The sequence below is a fragment of the Pongo abelii genome, chromosome 2 (assembly GCF_028885655.2).
Source record: "Pongo abelii isolate AG06213 chromosome 2, NHGRI_mPonAbe1-v2.0_pri, whole genome shotgun sequence".
Taxonomy (NCBI): Eukaryota; Metazoa; Chordata; class Mammalia; order Primates; family Hominidae; genus Pongo; species Pongo abelii.
Genome location: NC_085928.1, coordinates 131,896,924 through 131,916,288, shown reverse-complemented (window position 1 = coordinate 131,916,288; position 19,365 = coordinate 131,896,924).

Below are 19,365 nucleotides of genomic sequence, written 5' to 3'. Positions count from 1 at the left end.
TCTAGCATACCTATCACCTAAATAATGAATATTATACCCAAGAGGTAATTTTTTTAACCCTCACCCAGTGTCTATAATTTTCATTTTTATATCTAGTGCACCCATTGTTTAGCTCCCACTTACAAGTGAGAACATGTAGTATTTGATTTTTGTAAATTTTCTTGTAAAAGCTCAAGAACCACAGTCCATAAAGCCTGAATTCATTATGATGTCACTGATTAAGTTCATTAACGACAAATCAAGTATAGTTTTGCAAAGGAAAAAAATCACATATTAGTTCTCAGCTTTGCTTCACATGCATTCTTGGAAAGACCCTTAACTAGAAGTATCAGTAATAAAAAAGGAAATAAATTAAACACCAAGGATATGTTGTTACAGAACCTATTAGTTCCACAGTTACACTTGTTCATACCACAGCAGCTTGTTAAATGGTAAAAACAAGAGTGGGGGAAAATGGCTTGATGATAAACAACTGGATCTGATGGACTATATCAACTACTTATTTGGATCCCAAGTGAACCAGCTTAAAAAAACTTTTGAGGAGCAAAATACTCCCCTTCAAGTTATGCTTTTGAAGCCATTGTATATGTATGTGTACATACATATACACACACACACACACACACACACATATACATATACATATATATATACACACACACACATATGTATATAAATGACTATCTGGTCAAAATTGCTAACAAGATAAATCATTTCAACATTATCCAAATCTTATTCTCATGGTTTGTCACAAAAGGGTACCTATGGCAATAAGAGCCATTGGGATCAAAGACATGAATTAGATGCCAAGGAGAGGACTAGGCCATGCTACCCTGCCTGATAGCTCAAAGAGAAAGACTAGACTGTTAACTCCATGAGGCTTGAGAGCAAACTTTTTGTTTGCTTGTTTTTGTTTGTACCAATTCGTGAGGGGAAAACTGGAAATAAAGCTCACCTAATTAAATACTAGTATTTGACTCCATTCTCTATTTATTATTCTTATCCAATCATATAGATATTTGACTGACAACTTTCTCTCCAGTCCATGAAGCTAGATGCTCCTCACTATCCCACATCTGAAGATACTAGAAGGAGAGGTTAGTACCAAATAACTGGCTCTTCTAAGGCTTCTGGTCTACAGCTACCCCAACTCAACTTCTGACCACAAATTCCTAAAAATTTCCTACTTACTCATAACTTCAAGTAAAATACCTTTTTTCCTCAAACTTACCAATACTTCCAGTCCTTTGACCCCTTCATGTTCTTCTAGGCTATCAATTCTGTCATAGCTTCTCTTCCTTTCATGTAAGTCTTGACCCCATGGCTAATTATCTGAACCGCACTCTGTCCAGCACTGTTAGTTTTCTGTTACCCCAATACCTTCTGAGAAACTGGTCATATGAAGTTCAACTTTAGCACAATGTAAAATTTGGTGTTGGACACCAACTTTGGTCTAGATAACTGTGTACTAGATAATCCCAATACTGTGTCAAATGGCACCCTGATAAATTCCCATTCTCTAACATCAGCTGGGACATAAGTAGCATCAACCAGTTCTTTTACATATTCTTGGTCAGCTTTCTTTCCCATTCCTCTCAATCACTGTTACAGACTCACTCAGTCTCTCAAGTTCCCTACCCAGTCTAGGCAAAGAATATGCTTTAAGGAAATTGAATCAATAACACATGATCTGGTAAGGAATTGGAATGGTGGAATGAGGAGCTCAGCAAATCCTCTGCCCAAAAAGCAATGATAAAACTAGATGAATTTGTCAAATACAAAGATTTCAGGACATAGAAATAGAACAAAGGCATAAAATGAATTGAGTTGTATCTATGCAAGAAAAACTACTGAACCACAGATAAAAGATTCTTGTGACATTTTAGCCCGAGGTTGTATTATTCCTGTCCTCCATCCCCCTTCCCCACCTTTCCATTTGTGCTCAGCTATGTACTAGAAAGAGGCAAGTCAGGGAAACAAGCAGCTTCTTAGACAGGAAGGGTAAGTGCTGACTTGGTATTTAGCAGGGCACAGAAAAATCCCCACACTCAGGGGCATGGTCAAAAGTAGCAGCAATTTAGGTGATGATAAGGGCCAATGTTAGTTAGCCTAAGGCATGATTTTAGTTGGGGCAAGCAACAATCAGACTAGGCAAAAATTTAACAGGAAGGTCCATGAAATGAGTCAGCCAGAGCAGGCCCTGATATGCTTCCACCTAACCCTGATTGTCTGGAATGAAGTACACATGTGCAAAGCTGCACACACTCTCAGGACAGAAGAGAAGACAACTATCTGCTTGTCCCTAGATGAAGGTGAGGCCTTTTGCAAGCAGAAAGGAAAAGCCAGGAACACTTTTAAACCGTCTGAAATGTAAAAGTGTTCCCCAGCTCACACAAAGATTCATGAACGAGAGCAGAAACCTTAGCTGTTCAAGGTGAGTAATCTGACTGATTATTGAAAGACTAAGCAATTCTGACATGAGAGCAACCCCTATGGAGTCAGGCATAAAAATAAAAGTAATAATAAAGAAGAAAACACCTGAGAAGAGACATCAGAGGTCACACACTGTAGAGGAAGACAGACTCCACAGAATTCATCTAAACAAGGCATTAACCAATAAACAAGCAAACACAAACAATACCTGGGAAAAAATAAATTGAGGTTTTCTCTATTATAGTATCTAAAATGCTAAGTTTTTAACAAAAACTTATGAGACTGCAAAGAAACACAAAAGTACAATCCATACACAAGAAAAAAGCAGTCAAGAGAAACTGTCTACTAGAGGACCTAGATGTTGGACTTAGCAGACAAAGACGTTAAACAGCTATTATAAATCAGTTCAAAGAACTGAAGAAAATTATATTTATAAGTTAATGGAAAGTGTGACAACAGTGACTCACTGAGTAGAGAATATCAATAAAGAGATAAAGATTGTGAAAAAAAAAGAAAGAGAAAATTATGGAGTTAAAAAGTATAAAAACTGGCATCTTCAATTTCTACCCTGTGTGAAGAGCTTGGAAATCATCACTTCCATCATCATAACAAGAAGACAGCAGAAAAACTAAAAGTCAACAACTAGTCTTAGATTTATCAGAGAAGTGAGTTCACAGGACAGACTGCTGCTCCAAAACCGAGAGAAAGAGGAGGTCACTGAGAATCACAGCTTACCACCAGCAGAAGCCAGAGAAGCCAGAAACTGGAAGAAACATTAAAATATGTAATTGACAAATTGCTGCATCCTGAATGTTGACTAGCGTGAGAGTTAAAATTCCTGGGGGAAGCCCACCAGGTTCTCACTGGGAAAATTAGAGACAAATGTCCAAATACTACAGAAGGGGGAGAAAGAAAGGTACCCATTTTGAAATATGCCAAGAGTGTTCTGTTTTCTGAAACAAAGGCCTCCCCTGAAGTAAAAACTACAGATGTTCCTGAAGTTATAATGAGGTTACATCCCAATAGACCTATCATAAATTGAAAATATCATAATATGCCTAACCTACAAAGCTTGATAGCTTAGCCTAGCTTACCTTAAACATTCTCAGAACACTCACATTAGCCTACAGTTGGGCAAAATTATCTAAGACAAAGACGATTTTATAATAAAGTTTTTAATATCTCATGTAACTTATTGAATACAGTACTGAAAGTGAAAAATAGAATGGTTGTATGGGTACTTAATGTAGTTTCTACTGAATGCATATTGATTTCACACCGTCATAAAGTAAAAAGAAATAGTAAGTCAAACCATCATAAGTTGGTATATTAGTCTGTTTTCACACTGTTGATAAAGAGATACCTGACACTGGGTAATTTATACAGGAAAAATAGTTTAATGAACTTACAGTTCCATGTGGCTGGGGAAGCCTCACAATTATGGCAGAAGGCAAGAAGGATCAACTCACATCTTACACAGATGGCAGCACGCAAAGAGAGCTTGTGCAGGGAAGCTCCCTTTTTAAAACCATCAGGTCTTGTGGGACTCATTCACTATCACAAGAACAGGACAGGAAAGACCAGCCCCCATGATTCCATCACCACCTATAGGGTCCCTCCAACAACATGTGGGAAGTCAAGATGAGATTTGGGTGGGGACACAGCCAAACCATATCATTCCACCACTGGCCCCTGCCAAATCTCATGTCGTCACATTTCAAAACAAATCATGCCTTCCCAACAGTCCCCCAAAGTCTTAACTCATTTCAGCATTAACTCAAAAGTCCACAACCCAAAGTCTCATCTAAGACAAGGCAAGTCCCTTCTGCCTATGAGCCTGTAAAATCAAGAGCAAGTTAGTTACTTCCTAGATACAGAGGCAGTATAGGCATTGAGTAAGTACAGTCTTTCCAAATGGGAGAAATTGGCTAAAACAAAAGGGCTACAGTCCCCATGCATGTTCAAAATCCAGCAAGAAATCAAATTTTAATGCTCCAAATGGTTTCCTTTGACTCCATGTCTCACATCCAGGTCACACTGATGCAAGAGGTGGGTTCCCATGGTCTTGGGCAGCTCCACCCCTGTGGCTTTACAGCCTCCCTCCTGACTGCTTTCACAGGCTGGTGTTGAGTGTCTGTGGCTTTTCCAGAAACCCAGTGCAAGCTGTTGGTGGATCTACCATTCTGGGGTCCAGAGGACAGTGACCCTCTTCTCACAGCTCCACTAGGCAGTGTCCCAAGGAGGGAATTGTGTAGGGGCTCCAAACCCACATTTCCCTTCTGCACTGCCCTAGGAGAGGTTCTCCATGAGTGCCTCACCCCTGCAGCAAACTTTTGCCTGGACATCCAGGCATTTCCATACATCCTCTGAAATTTAGGCAGAGGCTACCAAACCCCAATTGCTGACTTCTGTGTACCTGCAGGCTCAATACCACATGAAAGCTGCTAAGGCTTGGGGCTTGCACCCTCTGAGGCCATGGCCCAAGATGTACCTTGGCCCCTTTTAGTCACAGCTGGAGCAGCTGGGATGCAGGACACCAAGTCCCTAGACTGCACACAGCAGGGGCCTGGTCCATAAAACCATGTTTTCCTCCTAGGCCTCCAGGCCTGTGATGGGAGCAGCTGCCATGAAGATCTCTGACAAGCCCTGGAGACATTTTTCCCATTGTCTTGGAGATTAACATTCAGCTCCTCATTACTTATGCAAATTTCTGCAGCTGGCTTGAATTTCTCCTCAGAAAATGGGATTTTCTTTTCTATTACATTGTCAGGCTGCAAATTGTCCAAACTTTTATGCTCTGCTCCCCTTATAAAACTGAATGCCTTTAACAGCACCTAAGTCACCTCTGGAATGATTCGTTACTTTGAATGGTATCTGCTTTCCGCCAGATACCTTAAATCATCTCTCTCAAGTTCAAAGTTCCACAAATCTCTAGGGCAGGGGCAAAATGCCACCAGTCTACTTGCTAAAACATAACAAGAGTCACCTTTGCTCCTGTTCCCAGCAAGTTCCTTATTTCTGTCTGAGACCATCTCACCCTGGATTTCATCATCCATATCATCACCAACATTTTGGTCAAAGTCATTCAACAAGTCTACAAGGAGTTCCAAACTTTGCCACATTTTCCTGTCTTCTTCTGAGTCCTCCAAACTGTTCCAACTTCTGCCTGTTCCCCAGTTCCAAAGTCATTTCCACATTTTTGGGTATCTTTTCAGCAGCACCCCATTCTACTGGTATCAATTTACTGTATTAGTCTATTTTCACACTACTGATAAAGATATACCCGAGACTGGAAATTTACAAAAGAAAGAGGTTTAATTGGACTTACAGTTCCACATGGCTAGGGAAGCCTCACAATCATGGCAGAAAGCAAGGAGGATCAACTCATGTCTTACATGGTGGCAGCAGGCAAATAGAGAGAACTTGTGCAGGGGAACTCCTCTTTTTAAAACCATCAGATCTTGTGAGACTCATTCAGTATCACGAAAACAGGACAGGAAAGACCTGCCCCCATGATTCAATCACCTCCCACCAGGTCCCTCCCACAACACATGGGAATTAAAGATGAGATTTGGGTGAGGACACAGCCAAACCATATCAGTTGGGTATTGTCTATACTCTACTAGAATCTTATCTGACCTAGGGAAGAGCAGTGAGCCAACCTCAGCCCCTTCTATCCTTCCTGTCTCGCATACAGGGATTTTTTTAAAATGCTAAAAAACTATTCTAAATGTCACAGTCCAGGAACTTTGGCCCAATTTTTTTAATGGAGATCTAATCATAGGATTATAGGAAGCTTCTTCTTTCCAGTATCTTACCATTCCAATATCTTACCACCACATCAACAGGTCTGTTGTACAATAATAGTAGATAACAAATGAGAGAACTTCAAGACACAGACTTTAAGAGGAAGTTTCTAGAGAGACTCAAAGACAACAGAAAAGACAGTAACAAGGACATCAGAGTACACTGAAACTTTTGACACCTATAGCAATAGCAAACAATAAACACAGACTAACTTCTAGCCATATAAACATAAAACTTCACACTAGAGGCCTATGATTTCAATTCCCAATATATGATACATCATGTCTGAATTTCAACAAAAAATTATAAAGCATACTAAAAGACAGGAAATAAGTACTCTGGAGACATAAAGCCAGCATCAGAAAATAACTCAAGATATGGCAGGGATTTTTTTAAATTATCAGGCCAAGAATTAATATAACTATAATTAATAAGTGAAAGGCTCTAATGGAAAAAGTGGACAAAAAGCAAGAACACATAGATAATGTAAGCAGAGACTAAGAAATATTCAAAAGTAAATGCTAGAAATAAAAACACTACAAGAAAAATGAAGAATGTCTTTGATTGGCTTATCAGTAGATTGACTATGGCTGACAAAAGAATTAGTGAGTTTAAAGATATGTCACTAGAAACTTCCTAAAGTGAAACGCTAACATAAAGTGGAAAAGAAAGAAACAGAATAGCCAAGAACTGTGGGAAAATTAGAAAAGGTGGACCTTATGTGTAGTAGAAATAACAGAAGGAGAAAGAAAGGAGAAGAAGTATTTGACGCAATAATGGCTGAGAATTTTCCAAGATTAAAGTCAGACACCAAAACAGATTCAAGAAGTTCAGAGAACACTCCAAAAGATAAATAGAAAAAAAAAAAAAACCTATACCTAGGTATATCATATTCAAACTATAGATAACAAAAGACAATGAGAAAATCTTGAAAGAAGCCAAAGGAAAAAAAAATACCTTATTAATAGAGAAAAAGAGATAGGAATTACAATGGATATCTCTTCTGAAATCATGCCAGCAAAGAGAGAGTGGAGTAAAATATTTAAAGTGGTGAAAGAAAAAAAAATCACCAAGGCCACAGAGCAAACTAGGCAAACTCAGCCATTCTCCTTCTCAGTGGAGGAGAAACCAAAGCTTTTTCAGATAAACAAAAACAGAGAATTTGTCTCCACAAATCTGCATTACAAGATATGGTAAAACTAAATTTTTCAGAATGAAGAAAAATTACATAAATCAGAAACTCGGATGTGTATAAAGAAGAGCATTAGAGAAGGAATAAACAAATTAAATATTTTATTTTCCTTACTCTAATTGTCCTAACAGATAAAACAATAATAGCAATGATCAATTGGGTGATTATAGCTTATGGATTACTGAAATAAATGACAGCAATTTTGTAAGGAATAAGAGGGAGGAATTGGGCATACTTTGTTATAAGATACCAACACTGCCCGTGAAGTGGTAAACAGTTATTTCAAAGTTGACTTGGTTTAGTTGTAAATGTATATTTTGAACTCTAGGGAAACTACTAAAAATGTATAAAGAGAATTATAATTGGTATGCTAAGAGAGGAGAGAAGATGAAATTATATAAAATGCTCAATTGAAACCAGAGAAAACACAAAAAGAAAGAATGATAAACAGAACAAATGCAACAAATAGAAAAGTTACAAATATGGTAGCTAATAATCCAACTATATCAATAATTACTTCAGATGTGAGTGATCTAAATACACAAATTAAAAGACAGAGACTGACAGAATGGATTCTTCTAAAGAAACGATTTTATATTTTCTCCAAGAAACACTTCAAATATAAAGACATATAGATTAAAATTAAAGAGATAAAGGAAAATAAACCTTAGTAACACTGTTAAACAAAACTTTTTATTGCTTCATAAAAAGCAGACTTCAAAAGAAAGAAAATTGTCAGTGATAAATATGAGAGTTACAAAATGATATCGGGGTCAATTCTCCAAGAAGACATGATGATCTTTAATGTGTATATGCCTAAGAATACACCATCAAAATACATGAGGCAAAATCAGATAGAACTGGAAGGAAAAAGAGATCAGTCCATCATTATAATTCAGACTTCAACACATCTCAATCAGTAATTGACAAAACCACCAGGCAGAAAATCAGTAAAAATGTAGTTGAACCAAACAGCACCATCAATCAACTTGATTTAATTGATGTTTATAGAACACTTCATGCAATAACAGCAAAATACACATTTCTTTCAAGTTCACATAAAACATTCATTGAGATAGACCACATTCCAAGTAATAAAACATACCTTAAAATTTTTTAAAAAAGAGAAATTACACAAAATATGCTCTCAAACTAAATGGAGTTAAACTAGAAATCAATAGAAATATAGTTGGAAGATGCCAAAATATTTAGAGACTAAACAATCACTTTTAAACACATAGGTCAAAGAAAAAGTCTCAACGGAAATTGAAAAATAGTTGAACTACGTGAAAATGAAAATACAGCTTATCAAAATTTGTGGGATGCAGCAAAAGCAGTGCTTAGATGGAAATTATAGCATTGAATGAATATATTAGAAAAGAACAAAGATATAAAAATCAATAGTCCAAGCTGCCACCTTAGGAAACTGTAGAAAAAGAAGCAATGTAAACCTAGAGCAAACAGAAGAAATAATTTAAAAAGCAGCACAGAATAAATAAAATTTAAAAATGGGAAGACAAACGCAGCCATAATGAAAGAATTCACTCACATCCTTTACAGAAATGTCAATGGAGCTGGAGGCCATTATCCTAATAGAACTAACTCAGAAGCAGGAAACCAAATACTGCATGTTCTCATTTATAAGTGGGAGCTAAACAATGGGTACCGATGGACATAATGATGGAAACAGAACTGGAGACTCCAAAAGCAGGGAAGCTTAGAGGAGAATAAGAGTTTAAAAATTACCTATTAGGTACAGTGTTCACTACTTGAGTACTGGGTACACTAAAAGCCCAATGCCCACCAGTATGCAATATGCCCCTGTAGCAAACATGCAAATGTACTGTCTGATTCTTAAATAAATTTATTTAAATAAATAATAATACACTGAGAAAACATGGCATTTTAGTATGCATAATCTGAATTTAATGATGAGGAAACATCAGACAATCCCAAAATAAAGAGCATTTTACAAATAACTGTCCTGTACTCTTCAAAAATGTAAAGCCACGAAAGATAAGGAAAGACAAAAGCACTTTCAGATCAAAGGAAACAAAAAAAAAGAAAGAAAAACAAAACATAAGAATTAATGCAACATATGCTCCTGGATTGGCTCCTATCCCTATAAAAGACAATATTGGAATAATTGGCAAAACAAATGACAGGGTCTATTAATTAATCGGTAATGTATCTGTGTTAATTTCCTAATACTCATTGTCATACTCATTAGGCGGGAGACTGATCTTGTTAGGAACTACAGACAGAAGTATTAAGGGCTAATAGAGTGTGTCTGTAATCCTCAAATAGCTTAGGGGGGAAACATATGTAATGTACATATAACAGATATATAACTTACAGGTGCATGTGGATATATGTATACAGAGCCAATAATGAGGCAAATGTAGTAAAAAGGTAAATCTGGCAAATCTGTATAAAGGATATATGGGAATTTGTTGTGTTGCTCCTGTAATTTGTCTATGTACTTGAAGTTATTTCAAAATAATAAGGTTTCAAGAAACCAAAAAATAAATAATTAAAATTTTAAAAATGGGAAGACAATAGAGAAAATCATTGAAACTAAAAGTCATTCGTTAAAAAGATCAATAAAATTGATACCTTTCATCAGGAGAACCAGGAAATAAAGACAAAACACAAGAATTACTAATATCAGAAATGAAAGACAGACCATCATATCAGGGATATTAAAAGGATAATATAAGAATGTTATGAACTAGATGTCCATAAATGTGATAACTTAGACCAATTCTCTGAAAGACATAATCTACTGAAACTCATAAAAATCGGTAATTTGAAGAGGCCTATATTCATTAAAGAAATTGAATCCACAGTAATCTTCCAAAAAAGATAGGATCAGGCCCAAATGTTTTTATTGTGAATTCTACCAAACATTTAATGAAGAAATGATACCAACTCTCCATGATCTCTCCCAAAACACGGAAGCAGAATGAATGCTTCCTATCTCATATTATGAGGCCAGCATTACCCTAATGCCAAAACCAGATAAAGACATTATAAGAAAGGAATACTACAGAATAATATGTCTCAGATGTAAAAATTCTCAACAAAATATTAGCAAATTGAATTTAGCAATTGATAAAAGAATTATACACCACAACCAAGTGGGATTTATTCTTGATATAAAAAGTTGGTTCAGCATTTGAAAACTGACTAATGTAGTCTATCATATAAACTAGTTAGATTAAAAATTATATCAATAGATGCAGAAGAAGCATTTAACCAAATCTAACAAACATTTATGATTTTTAAAAATTCTCAGTAAACTAGGATTGGGGAAATTTCCTCAATTTGATAAAGAATATCTACAAAAATCCTACAGCTAATTTCATATTTAATGGCAAGAAACTTACATGCTTTCCTCCTAAGATCAGGAGAAAGGCATGGGTGCCCCTTCTCACGACTGATTTTCAACATTGTACTGGAAGTCCTAGATGATGCAATAAGACAAGAAATAAGATAAAAAGTATACAGAAAGGGAAGAAATAAAACTGTCTCTTCACAGATGACATGACCATCTATGTGCAAATTCTGAAAAAAAAAAATTAACAAAATACTCCCGGAACTAATACATGATTATAGCATGGATGCAAGATATAAGGTTAATATACAAAAGTCAATTATTTCTTCATACAGACCTACAATTAACAATTTAATTTAAAATTAAAGAGAAAATACCATTTATATTAGCACCAAAAACAAAATATTTAAGTATAAATTTAACAAAATACCTGCATAATATATGTGAAAAAAATAACAAAACTCTGATGAAATTAGTCAAAGAAGACTGATATGTTTTGGCTCTATGTCCCCACCCAAATCTCACCTTGAATTGTAATAATACCCATGTGTCAAGGGCGGGACCAGGTGGAGATAATTGAATCATGGGGGTGGATTTCTCCATGCTGTTCTCAAGAATTGAATCATGGGGGTGGTTTTCTCCATGCTGTTCTCAAGATAGTGAGTTCTCATGAGATCTGATGGTTTTATCAAAGGTTTCCCCTTCACTCAGCACTTCTCCTTCCTGCCACCATGTGAAGAAGGACATGTTTTCTTCCTCTTCCATCATGATTGTAAGTTTCCTGAGGCCTCCCCAGCCATGTTGAACTGTGAGTCAATTAAAACTCTTTTCTTTATAAATTACCCAGTCTTGGATATATCTTTATTAGCAGCATGAGAACAGACTAATACAAAGACCTGTGTAACTAGATAGATACTTCATTTCACTAATAGGAAAATTCAATATTGTTTAAAATGTCAATTCTTCCCAATTTAATCTATAAATTGAATGCAATTCCAATCAAAATCCCAGAAAGTTATTTTGTGGATATCCAACAGATTCTAATTCTAATTCTAAAGCAAAGAACCAAGAATAGAAAATACAATGCTAAAGAAAAGTAATAAAGTTAGGGGATGGAAAAAATGTAACTTTAAGACTTACTATAAAGCTACAGTAATCAAGTCAGTGTGATATTGGCACAAGCATAAACAAATACATCAATGAAACAGAATAGACAGCCCAGAAATAGACTTACATAAATACAATCATCAAGTGATCTTTGAGAAAAGAGCAAAGGCAATACAATGGAGAAAAGAGAAACTTTTCAATAAATGGTGCTAGAACAACTGGATATTTACATGCAAGATTCAATAAGTGGTGCTAGAAAAACTGGATATTCACACATAGGATAAATGAATCTAGACTCAAGGTCTTATATTCTTTGCAAAAATTAACTCAAAATGGATCACAGATCTAAATGTAAAACACAAAACTGTAAAACTCCTAGAGGATAACATAGGTGAAAATCTAGACCTTGTGTTTTATGATGACTTTTTAGATACAACACCAGCAGTATTATTCATGAAAAAAAGAATTGATAAACTGGACTTCATTAAATTAAAAATTTCTGCTCTGTAAAAGACATTGTCAAAAAAATAAAAACACAAGAAACAGACTGGGAGAACATACTTGCAAGAGACACATCTGATAAAGGATTGTTATCCAACTATACATGTTACTCTTAAAACCTAACAATTGGAAAACAAAGGGTTTTGCCCTTTATTCTGCTAATATGGTGTATTTTATTTGAATATGCATTTCTCCAAAATGATATATGAATGTCTCACAAACACATAAAATATGTTAAACATTATTAGTCACTAGGAAAATGCAAATTAAAATCATAAGAAACTAACACTTCATACCCATGAGAAGGGCTATAACTAAAAGACAAACAATAACAGTCTTAGGAAGGCTATAAATAAACTGAACTGTAACCCTAAAATTTTCTAATCAGAATAAAAAATTCTTCAGTCCCTTTGGAATGTAGTTTGGAATTTTCACAGAAAGTTAAACCTTAACATAACGTTCTCCATTTCCATCCATGTCATTGCAAATGACAGGATTTCATTTATTTTACGGCTGAATAATATTTTGTTTTGTATATGTACCATATTTACTTTATCCATTCATTTGTTTATGGACACTTAGGTTGATTTCATATCTGGCTATTGTGGATAATACTACAATAAACATGAGAATGCAGATATCTCTTCAATATACTGAAGTCCTTTCTTTTGGATGTATACCCAGCAGTGTGTTAAGTGAAATAAGCCAGACACAGAAAGACAATATCACATGTTCTCACTCGTACTTGAGAGCTAAAAAAATTTATCTAATGGAGTTAGCGAATAGAACGATGGTTACCAGAGGCTAGGAAGGGTATTGGGAAGGAAAATAAAGAGGGTTTGGTTAATGGGTACAAAAATGCAGATAGTAGGAATAAGATCTACTGGTCAGTAGCAAAATAGGGCAATTATCATTAACAATAGTTTATGGTATAATTCAAAATAGCTAGAGGAGTGGATTTACAGTGTTCCCAACACAAAGAAATGATCTATGTTTGAGGTGATGGACATCCCAATTATTCTGATGTGATCATTACGCATTATATGCTTATGTCAAAATATCACATGTATCCTATAAATATGTACAACTATTGTACACTCATAAAAATAAAAATAAGAAAAAATTTAAAACAATAAGTTAAACCTAAATTACTGTATTATTCAAAATTCTGCCAAAGTATCAACCCATGGAAAATGGAAATATATGTCCACATAAAGGTTTGTATTGAAATGTTTATAGAGACATTATATGGAACAGCCTAAAATTGGAAATGTTCTTAATATCCCAAGAACTGGAAAATGTCTACATACAATGTGATACATCCATACAATGGAGTACTATTCAGCAATAAAACTGAACAAAGTACTCCTACATGCTATAACACAAATAACTTTGAAAATGTTATGCATAGTGAAAGAATCCAGTCACAAAAGACTACATGTGTTACATCCAGAGAAACCTAAATCTAAAGCAAATTAGTGGTCACTTGGGGCCAGGGGTAGGAATAAGAATTGACTGTAGATGGACATAAGAGACAGTGTTGAGGTGATGAAAATATTTTAAAGCTGTATTCTGGTAATGTTTATACAACTCTATGAACTTACTAAAAATTATTTACTTATAGTGTGTAAATTACATTTCAATAAAACCCTTCAAGAATAAAATGCAAATAATAACTGGCTGAACACTGAACTGAACTGTAACCCTCAAAAATTTATAATGGGAATAAAAAATTGTTCCATATTTTTTCCACACACAAATTGTATCCATATTTTTTCAATTCTTGCTTTCTTTCCTCCAGAAGGCATGTTCTGCCTCATTTATTATTATCTCCCCACCTGTACCCATGACGTATCTCCTTCAAGCCTATTGGATATTTCCCACTAACAATTCATTTCCTACTTCTCCTATATTTTAATCTTCTCTCTATTAGCTCCTTTTCCATGAATGTATATTAAGCTCATTTCTCCCATAATTAAACAAATGATAAACTTCCATTTTTCCTGAATGTGTCTCTAGTCTGCTTCCTTTCCATCTTCTAAAAATATGCTTAAAGACAGGTAGTTTTCAGTTGCTGCCTCTATCTCTCCACGCTCCTATTGTCCATTCCTTCAACTCACTGAAATCTGGCTTCGTTTTCTATACTCAGCTACTCAAGCGAACTCAAAAACGTCACTGATTACCTCATACTTCCTAATAAAATGCATATGTATTAATCCAATCTTGTTGGACTTTTCTTAGGCACTTGACCTTATTTATCATTGCCTAATTAAATTTATCTATTATCTTTAGATTCTAGATAACATATTTGTCTTTTTTGAGTCTGACCATTCACTGTTTATTATATTCTCTTATATTTAGTTTCCTTTAGAGTTCTATCCTCAGTCACTTTCATACTAATTATATATAGTCTCCTTAGATAATTCCATGAGCTCTTGTTTCTAACAATCATCTTATAGTAGATTGATTGCATTAATAGTTCACACCCTATGTTCACACCCTTTGTCATGTAACCTTGTAAAATGCTACCACTCTGACTCTGCACCTAGCTGTGTGACCTGCTTTACCCAATGGAGTGTTAGCCAATATAATGAGTGCAGAAGCTTAAAAGCATTCATATGAATGGGCTGGGAAGCTCTAGCCCCTCACCCATTGCCCTGAGAATAAGCAAAGCAGCTACTAGTAAAAGCAGAGCACGTGGTAAGACTTCCTAGTTGTCTCAGCCAAAAGCATTCTAAATGGGCTCTCAGACAGAGAATCCCAGACAGAGAATGAGGCCAGCCCAGACAAGTCTCACAGATACAAATTCAATAAATGTTCATTATTGTATACCACTGAAGTTTTGTTGTTACACAGCATTATAATAGCTATGGATAACTGATACACACCCTTTATGGTAGAAACGAGGAAATCTACGTTTCCCCATGATGACTCTCTGAGCTTCACACTGGGGAATAGCTCGAGCTGAATGTCTCACAAGCATCTCAAGTTAACATAAATATAACCGAGCTCATGATCTTTCCCATCTAATAAGACTGACTCTTCCTAAAATTATCTATCTCCACTTTCAGTACCACTATCCAATCCAGCCAACCAAGTTAGATCCAGGAGTCATCCATGCTTGTTCACTCTCCCTTATCCTTCATCTCTAATTCTCTAATGATACAATATGTGCTCCAGGGAATTGCAAGAAGTTAGCAGTTATAGGGAAAGGAGTGTGTGTGTGTGTGTGTTTGTGTGTGCATGTGTGTGTTCTGCTTTGGTTAACAAAATCTTCATTAGAACTGATAGAAATTTCCACAGAACATTAATTCTATACGTATTATTCTCAAAAAGGGTTCTATATTCAACTAACCCCCAACATGAGATGCTGAAGTCTAAAGGGACTGACCCTCTGCCTAAAAAAGAAGACATAACCTCATGTGGCCTGATGAGAAGTCATTTTATACTTCAGTAATCAGGCCACATGAGACTATGTCTTCTTTTTTAGACATAAGGCCTAGATGGTAATATAAGAAAACATTATACTGGGGCAGCGGGCAGAAAAGGGGCATTAAGCTTCTTGTGGAAACATAAAATTCTAAAAACTACAGCATACTATACCAACCCCTGCAGAGAAACTTTTGAATTTTGGCTGTAACATACCACTGGGATGCTGAATGTATTTCTACTAGCTAAGAGAAAAAAGAACAGAAAGCCAATAAAAAACGTATTGCCTATCATCTGTGCATTCTGGATAGACAATTCTCCATAACCTTGATGGCATACTTATGGATGCTTAAACAGATGGTGACATGAGTCAATTTCCTTTAGACTCAGCAAAAGTAAAGGAATATAATCATTGCTTATTTATTAGGACAAGTCTAGTTGTTATAATGAAAGAAGCATGATAAATAAAACACAACAATCGTTAATTTTTTGCAGAAAGTAAGTTCCAAAATGGGAAAGATTGTGATAGGGAAAAGCCTCTGTCTGGTTTTTGAGATATGGCCTGTAACCTTAGTAAGAATACTCAATTCCCAGCCCCTGTGGCTGTCTCATCATACTGACTTTGTCCTACAAAGGGGTTGCATCTTTAGAAAATTCCTGTCAGGGCATGAAGTGGAAAGTCCCACCATTGTGCTATTTTTATTTTCAGTAGGGCCACAATATTCTGACATATTATAATGTATCTTCCTGGTAATCCAGAAAAGCACTCAATCTCAAAAGGGAACAAAAGTCACCCTGGACCAGAGATGATAATCACAATATTTAAAATCAGCCCAACATGAGCTCTGAGCACAATTCAGATGTCACACAATTAAAAATGAGGCTAAACACAATCCTGAACCTGTTTATATCAACTGACAGTAACCCTGCTCTCTTTTCACCCCTGGGGGAGGATGCAGAAAGCCTCCAGGTACCTGGGAGCTCAGATTACAGAAGTATGTCTGGAATCTGAGGATAGGTTTCTGATGTAAGGTAGAAAACCAGTCATATCAACCAGTCTCAACTGTAATCATTGTTCAGTTCCTTTAAGCCAAAAGCCTCTACCAGCCCCTAGTTCCTGAGGGAAATTTCAATGGGAACATGGCTGAATCTGGGAGCTTCCTGTTCGGGGAATATGTATCTGTTCCTGCAAGAACATCTGCAGAGTTCGGAATTTTGATAGGGAAGGAATGAGAGCTTATTCTATGTAGAAGAACTTCATAAATACTGTTGGAGTCAGAATTGATGTACCTTGCACCTGGCATCAAGGAACATAGACTCCTACACAGGCCCACCTTGTTAAGCAGATGGAAATCAGGACCATGGAGAGCCATGCCCAAGAAAATAATGTAAGTGTTTCAGTAAAAATTTTCTCTTCCTTTCCTATTCCCCCATGAAAAGACTTCTCTGAGATAAGAAAGAGTGGTGAGAGAGTATGTCAGGAGTCATGCTTCAAGCCCCAGTTGTGCTGTCCTGAAGTAAACAAGATCAGCGCTCCCCCTGGATCTCCTAGGATCTCTATTACATCATTTTCATGCACACTCACCCCCAGCTTTGGGATGCTTTCAGCAGGAAGGGCCTTTGGAGGAGGAAGACTGCCCTCAGATCACTAGAGCCACTTTGCCTCCAGACACAGAGAGTTGGAAGTGCTTGGGATTTTATGTTTACATGGATCAGCCGTTAGTCAATGACTAACATGTATGAGTGCCCAGCTCCCTTGCCTTGGTTTTTGACAACTTCAAGGTGTATCCTATACCCAGCATTCCACTAAAGGATCAAGGTGAAGCTACCCTCCATGGAATTTTGCCTGAGGCCTCACTCTTCTTTAGCTTCTTCCTCTGTCCCAGGCCCCCATCCTTTTCTAGGTTATCTTGAACACTTCTGTAATGAATCAATTGCACGCAAACCTCATCCCAGGATCTGTTTCTAGGGAATCTAACCTAACATCCTGGGATGCAAAAGGCAACTTTGGCCATAAGGGAGGTATCCAATACTCATAAGTTCAACAAGAGGTATCTAATATTCATAGGTTCAAGACTGAGAAATTCATGGCATTTTTGAGAAGTCACTAGTTAGGTCTTTTTTGTTCCTTGGAAACAATGAAAACTAATTAGAATTTTTTTATAAGAAGAAAAATGATACATATATTTCAAAGTCACAAGAATCATACTCTTTTGGCCTGGATTCTTGTATTCTTTCTCTTCCCCTAAATTATCCAGCAAATAAGAAACCTTCCACTTGAAGATAAAACCAAGATAAATGTGTCTCCTTCAGTTTCTAATGAATAGAACTGAGAAACTGCACAAAATAAATATAAGCTCCAATGAGGCCTTTAAGCAAGGGCACTTAATTAGCTGGGTTAATAGAGGGAAGAAAGGCCATAGACAATCCAAATCAATATGTTATTCAAAAATAATTTATAATTGCTTTATTTAAACAGGTTTATTTTTCTATTTGTCTTGCTTTATGCAAATATCCAGGTAAAATTTCCTTCCCTAAGCACATATTAACTACGGCCAAGAAAACAGCCAGAAACCACAATAAATAGTGAAGGTCTCAGGATATAGTCTGCCATTGTGAGTGCATGAAGCAGATTTGTTTCATGTAGATTATCGAAAATTGACTGGAAGTAAACACCATAAATGACAACATTTCTCATTAGATTCAACGTTGGTTAGAATTATTTCACTCACAACTCCAGGAACAGAGAAATGACTTAGTGACGGAATACGTAATAATTTTCTTTCCTATAAGGAACTGCTAAGAACAGAAGCAGTAATTCCCAGAGAGGAGCTTTATTTTTACTCTATAAAAAAAGTTTTAATAGATAGTACTAAGTAACAAATAAAAAGTCTGAGTTATATATTGCATGGGTGTTAAAATTGTTAGTAATTTTTAAAATGTTAATGTGTAGATTAGTTACTTTATTTATTTAGATGGCATTTTCCTATGATAGAGTACTGAAATTGAAAGTAGATTCTCAATAGTGGATATTGTTAAAGAATGTCATTTTTAAACTCAATTATGAGAATAGAAAACTGTTTCAGAAACTAATTGATTTGGGATATTTAATTACCAATAAAAGAACCTTTGGATGAATGTAGGCTACAGAAAGGACAGAGTTGACTGAGTCATGTTAATTTTGACAAATTTATACAATCAACATCTTGCAGTGTTCCACAGTTAGAAAATAAACTTGAGACAAACTTGAAAAGCTGAAAAATAAACTTCAGAAAAAAAAATGCAATGAGAGATTTTGAGTGAGAATTATTAATAAATCACTTTCTATTACAAAAATAAGCAAAAAGCATCTGTGTTTTTAGCTTATAAACTTTAACTGGTTAGGGCATGCCAGTGAATATTAAAGAAGAGAATGCACTTGTATTTATTAAGTGGGGTATCATTTCACAATGCTCACCTTTTTGTGGAAAGTCTAATACCATTGACCATGACACAAAGAAAAGACCCTTGAGGAAGGTGGGATCATATTAAAGGATACATAGAATCACCTGTAGAGATT